At 44.2% G+C, this 6,000-nt stretch overlaps 1 protein-coding gene across 2 annotated transcripts in view; it reads left to right on the forward strand.

The window, feature by feature from the left end:
- Positions 1-6,000, forward strand: part of Wdfy2 (WD repeat and FYVE domain containing 2) — a 129,583-nt gene that overhangs the window by 108,142 nt on the left and 15,441 nt on the right. The gene's annotated exons all lie outside the window — the stretch shown is intronic.

A 6,000-nucleotide genomic window follows, 5' to 3' on the forward strand; every position in this document is an offset into this window, starting at 1 on the left:
ACACTCTGCTTGGCTTCGCACCCCCAACCCCCACCCCAGCACCTTTCTTCTGCCTCTGGCTGTTCTCAGAATTCCTAAGGCTGCCTCACTTCCCCTTCTCCTGACTCTTTGATCCTTGGAGTTGATCTCAATGAATACTCTTGGTCAGAAAGAAAAGCATAGTTGTCCTCAAATCCCTTGCAGCCCTGTGGGAGAGACAGGTTGAGCTGCAATGATACCTGCTGACAGGATGGGAAGAAGCCCCAGGCCCTCCAGAAAGAGAGCAGGCCACTTAGGTGGAAGGAGGGCATTCAGGGGAGCTGGTGCTTGAACGGAAATCCTTGAGAATGAGTGAGGGAAGTAGTGAGGGGTGCCCAGGAGAACACTGGCTCAGCCAGGGCACAGAGATTGAAGAGATTCCGCTGGCACTACTGCTTACCCTTCTGAGGGTGCACCTCTCTGTCTGAAGGAGGAGCAGACCCAATTGTGGCAAGGTGGCCAGGAAGAAAGCCACAGTCACTTTAGATGCTAAGGCTTATCCTAGACTTACTTTGCTGTCTTTGAAAAACCATTAATGAGTTTGAAGCCAAGAAACAGAGTCATCCAATCCCCTGGAGCTGGAGTTGCAGCATCCTAGTCTTTAAAAGCAGCTTATACTCTCAACTGTTCCACTTTCCCAGCTCTAGAAACCATATCTTAAAATGGTCTGTTGATGGGGGGAGGGGTAGATAGACTGTAGATAAGATGTAGGATGTTGAAAAGTCATCACAAGGGTGACTACTAGTAAGTGAGGCCTGGAACAGGGGGTTGCAGGGAAGGTGTGCCTGGTAACTAACCAGATTTGATTGGGGCAGAAGTGACCTCTTGACTCTTTAGAAGCCACTTGGGTCCCCTGAGTTCTTTGTTGTTATTGTTGAGTCCGCAGGGTAAGCAGCTGTTTCTGGCTACCATGTTTTTGGCAGGATATGGCCCAGAGTCATGTTTTATGCATGCTTGCTGTTATGTTAAAGTGTTACTTGAGTATTGGGTCTTCATCTTTCTCATAATTTGAAGCAGTCTCATCTCATTTCTATCATGAAGTATCTTTGAGGTAGATGGCATGGCTCAGGAAGGTTGTTAGCTCACACAAGAGCAAATGTAGCAGTCAAGGTGCTTCTTGCAGAAAGGAGCTGCATCAGTTGGCACAGCACAGCTACCACGAAGGCTCAGTTTACAGGGTTAGCTCTTCCTGTGTAGTAGCCTCCTCTTCTATGTCTTGTACTGTTCCAGATTTGGCCAGATACCAACCCTAGAAAGGGCTTTTAAATAATGATCAAACAAAGACCAAAGCAAGATTCATTAGGGTAGGGAAGTGTCTCTTCCATCCAAAGAGGTCCTTAGTGTTTGTAGATGGGGCCATAGTCTTTTGCCCCAACATTCTCCTTCATAGGGAGCCATGGCCATTTGCACCATGGGGTTGGGGGAAGCCCTGGGCATTGTTCCCATTGTTCTCTTTCTTGGGGAACCCTGGCCATTGGTTCTGTTGTTCTGATTGATGAGGAGCCCTGGCCATTGGCCCCATTGTGTCCTCTGATGATGTAGAAAGTCAAATGGAAATGTGGAGTAGGGAAAGAGTCAGCCCACCAGCACAGCTCTACATCAGTGGAGATCTGGAGAAGTAATTCTGTGTTCTTAGCTCCCTCTGCTGGTTTTGTTTTTTCTGGAACTAAAAGTCAAGTATCAGGATTCTTTTCTGAAGTAGTTTCTTGATACAGACTTCTACTAAAAAGCTCTAAATTGAGCTGAACAAATCAGGAAAACCTTTTTTGACCACTGTAAGTTTGACCATCAGTAGCATCTTCTTAATTTGTGTAATTTTAGTTTTGTAAGGTAAGGTCTTACTGTATAGCTCAGGCTGGTCTCAAACTCATAGTAATGCTCCTGCCTCAGCCTCCCAAGTGTGCTGGAATTACTAGTGTAAGCCACCATTCCCAATCCAAGAAATGTTCTGATTAACATGAACATATGAGAAACAGGAAGGTTTGAATGTTCTGATCACAAGCTCAGCCTTATCCACTCACTGTCTAAGAGAATCCAAAGGATTATGGTTGACTATAACAAAAGCAACTGAGCAAACCAAGAAATTCCTATGCAGATGTGCATCTTCAAACAGTTACAGTGAGAACTTTAGCTTTAGTTAAATGGACACTCACACCCATCTTTCTGTGAGGTCTGACTCTGTGTGTAGATTGCCCTGAGCTGACTAGCATCAGCTTGCTCTCTGTGGGAGTGGTGCCTACATACAGAGGTCAGTAAAAGAGGCGCAGTCCTTACCTTTACTCACCGTCAGACCAGCCTGGAATCACATCAGACTAACCGTTGCCGATAATTCAACAAGATGTTATGTAGTGGAAGTGTTGTGAAGCCCTGATGCCACCTAGGCTGCTTGCCAGCAGTCGGAGAGACTCTTGCCAGGGGCAGCAGAGTTAAAGAGTGGAATAAGGGGGTGGAGTTACACAGCTGCCCAGGAGGCTATGGCAGGGGAGTTACCTAGCCAGAGCTGGGGGTCAGCATGAGCAGCACACCAAGCCCTTGTTGTTTAAAAATAATAGTAAAGAGAGCCAGAGAGACGTCTACGTGACAGCTAAGCTTGCTGCTCTTGTAGAGGACTAGAGTTGGGTTCCCAGCACTCCTTAAGAGCCTACAGCCATCTGTAACTTCACCTTCAGGAGATTTGGCACCCCCTTTTGGCCTCCACAGGCACCCACGTGAAAGTACACACACATATTCATAGATTTTAAAAGTTGAAAAAAATAATGAAAGAAATGTGAACAGCTATTGAAATGCTTATTTCAACAAATTTATAGTATTCAGTTTAATATTAACAAATTTAAATATTCAGATAGCATTGAAGTAAATCCAGTAAGTAAAAATAACGCAATATCCATACATGTTATAGGATGTTACTCCACCAGTAACAATTATATTCATTAACACATGTGTACCAAAGATTTTACCATTTCAACTCCTGTGGTGTTTTGTATTTGTTTCGAACTGCTAGAGTATGCACTGTGGGCCTTGTGCAGGCTAGGCCGGTGTTCTGCCACTGACTGCAACCCTGGCAATTTGGTCCATTTTTAAATATTACAAGAGTTCAGGGAAGTATAACCTAGCTTCATGAGGAGACCATCATCCACTAAAGTCTGTGGTGATGAGTCTTTTCAAGCCATCCTTTCTCACAGTGTCCACAGTGGTCTAAATCTGTTGTAGTTTAAGAATCTGAGCTGTTCATCTTAACATGTTTTATGGGAACAAAATCTGTCACTTTTCCTTGTTTCCCCAAGTATAGTGGCTTCACTAGTGAAGAGGCTGCTTCAGATTCCCTAGCATCCGATGCTGAAAAGGACAACTGGGTGAAGGCATCACGTTAGCAACACTGCTTATCCATGGGAAGGTGTCTTGGCCCAGCCTCATCTGCTAGGAGGAAGGCCAAGGGCATTCATTCATTCCTATTCCTCGTTGTTCAGCTGCTGGCTCATCTGCCTATGTGTGATGAATATCTGTGTGAGCCAGGCAGGGTTGTTTATAGTGAGGACACCATAAACAAGCCCAGGCTTTGGCCTCTCGGAGCCTGTCGTCTATGAGGTAATAGCCATTCTAGGGGAAGATAGTCTGAGAGTCATGAGAACATTGGTGAGGACACCTCTAAGGATATGAGATTTAGGTAAGGCTTGGCGTGGATTGGAGAAAAATGTTTTGTACTTACATTCATATGCCCTACGTCCTGCCCTGACACTGTGCTTGGCTGCTGTTGGGGGAAGACAGAGTGCGGAAGGGTGAGGATGTGGTTAACCACATGTTGCTAGGGGAACGAACTGAGGTTCATCGTGAACAGCAGTGAGTGCAGAGGGACTTTCAGTGATCTTAAGAGTCTTCTGGGACAGTTAGCAAACTTTCCTTGATGCCTCCAAGGCATAAGACATTATTAAAGCAAGTTGGTCACTTTTAAAATGTCAGCTTCCAATAAACATGACACTATTCAATTTTCTCCAAGTATTTTTCAGTAATATTGAAAAATGTTTCTGACATTCCTAGGTATTTGTTGGCTATGTGTTCATTTCATATAGAAATTTGTATCTATTATCAGTGTTTGAGAAATGTGATTTATAAGGAGATTGCTGGAGAAGAAACTGTCATAATACTGGGCAGCCACACACTAGAGCACCTACAGCATCGTCCTGTGTAATTGATTCAGTCAGTTCTCATCCAGTAGGTCCTGAGTAGCGATCACAGTGGTTCCATCATCCCCGCTCCATATGTGAAGCATATGTGCGCACCATCCCCACTTCATATGTGAGGAGTGCGCTAGCTTCCTTTCTGTTGCTAAAACACTATGACTTATGAGAGGAAAGTGTTTATTTAAGTTAGACTTCCAGGTCACAGTCCATCACTGAGGGAAGTCAGAGCAGGAACCCAAGCATAAATCTGAAGCAGAAACAGTGGAGCAGTGCTGCTTGCTGGCTTGTTCACTGGTTCATGTTCAGCCAATTGTTGTGTGTATCTCAGGACTACCTGACTAGAGATAGTGACACCCACCATGGACTAGGTCCCTGCTTTAACAAATCAGAGACTCCCCCACAGACATACCCACAAACCAGTTCAGTCTAGATAATCTTCACTTGAGGCATCTCCTCTCAGATGACTCTAGACCAGTGTTTCTCAGTTTTCTAATGCTGTGACCCTTTAATACAGTTCCTTATGTTGTGGTGACCCCCAGCTATAAAATTATTTTTGTTGCTATTTCATAACTCTAATCTTGCTACTGTTATTAATTGTAATGTAAATAATCTGATATCTAGGATACCTGATATGCAACAAGGGTCATTGGACCCCAAAGGGGTCATGGCTCACAGGTTGAGAACCACTGTTCTAGGCTGTGTCAGGTAGACAGTTAAAGCTACATAGGACAAGGATCCTAGCACTTAGGATATAATTGATTTATAAAGAATTTGGAAACTCAAGGCCCCAAATTTCTACCTCTGATGTTGTCCCTAATTATACCTAATACTCAAATATAAAAACACATTACAGAATTCTCAAATAAAGACATGAAAATAACCAGTGTCATCTCCCTATAGGTAGAACAGTGTGCTGGCTAGCTTTATGTCAGCCTCATACAAGCCAGAGTTGGTTTGAAAGAAAAAGTCTCAATTGAGAAAATGCCCATACCAGATTGATCTGTGGTACATTTTTTTGAATGGTTATTGACGTGGGAGGTCCCTGCTCATTGTGTGCATTGCTGCCCCTCGGCTGGCAGCCCTGTGTGCTACAAGAAAGCAGACCTACTAAGCAAGCCATGAGGAATAGGTTAGTAAGCAAGCCCTCCTCCATGGTTTCTGCTTCAGTTTCTGCTTCCAGGTCCCTGCCCAGTTTGAGTCCTGTCCTGACTTCCCTCAGTGATGGACTGTTAGCTGGAAGTGGAAAATGATGGGACTCTCCCCTTCCCATGCTGCTTTAGGTCATGGCCGTGATGGTGTATGACAACGACAGAAGCCTTAGCTAAGACGAATGGTGTTCCTAAATAGGAGCAGGCGGGCAAAGCTGTGCAGAGAGAAAGGCGCTGCACACTGGTGCAATTATAAATTGTTTCAGCCTTTATAGAAGGCATTAGGGAGGGGCTTCAGAAAATTAAAGCTTCCTTCTAGGCATGGTGGCACATGCTTATAATCCTAGAACTCAGGAGACAGAGGCGAGAGGATAGCCCAAAGATTGAGGCCAGGTTAGGCTACATAGCGACACCCTGTCTCAGAATAAATGAATAAAAAATAAAATTCCACCTTATCCAGCTACTAAGGTTATATTCAAATAAAATAGAGTCCGTATACCAGAGATAGCTGCCCCCTTTGTTATAGAACCCCTCATACCTCACAAAACTAAGAAATGGGAACAGACAATCTGATTTATACATTTGATGGTGCTATCATACCATAGGAATGTTATGTGTGTACACATGTGATGGAGCTGTCATGACATAGGAATGTT

Source organism: Grammomys surdaster, unplaced genomic scaffold (genome assembly GCF_004785775.1).
Source record: "Grammomys surdaster isolate TR1022 unplaced genomic scaffold, NIH_TR_1.0 126219, whole genome shotgun sequence".
NCBI lineage: Eukaryota > Metazoa > Chordata > Mammalia > Rodentia > Muridae > Grammomys > Grammomys surdaster.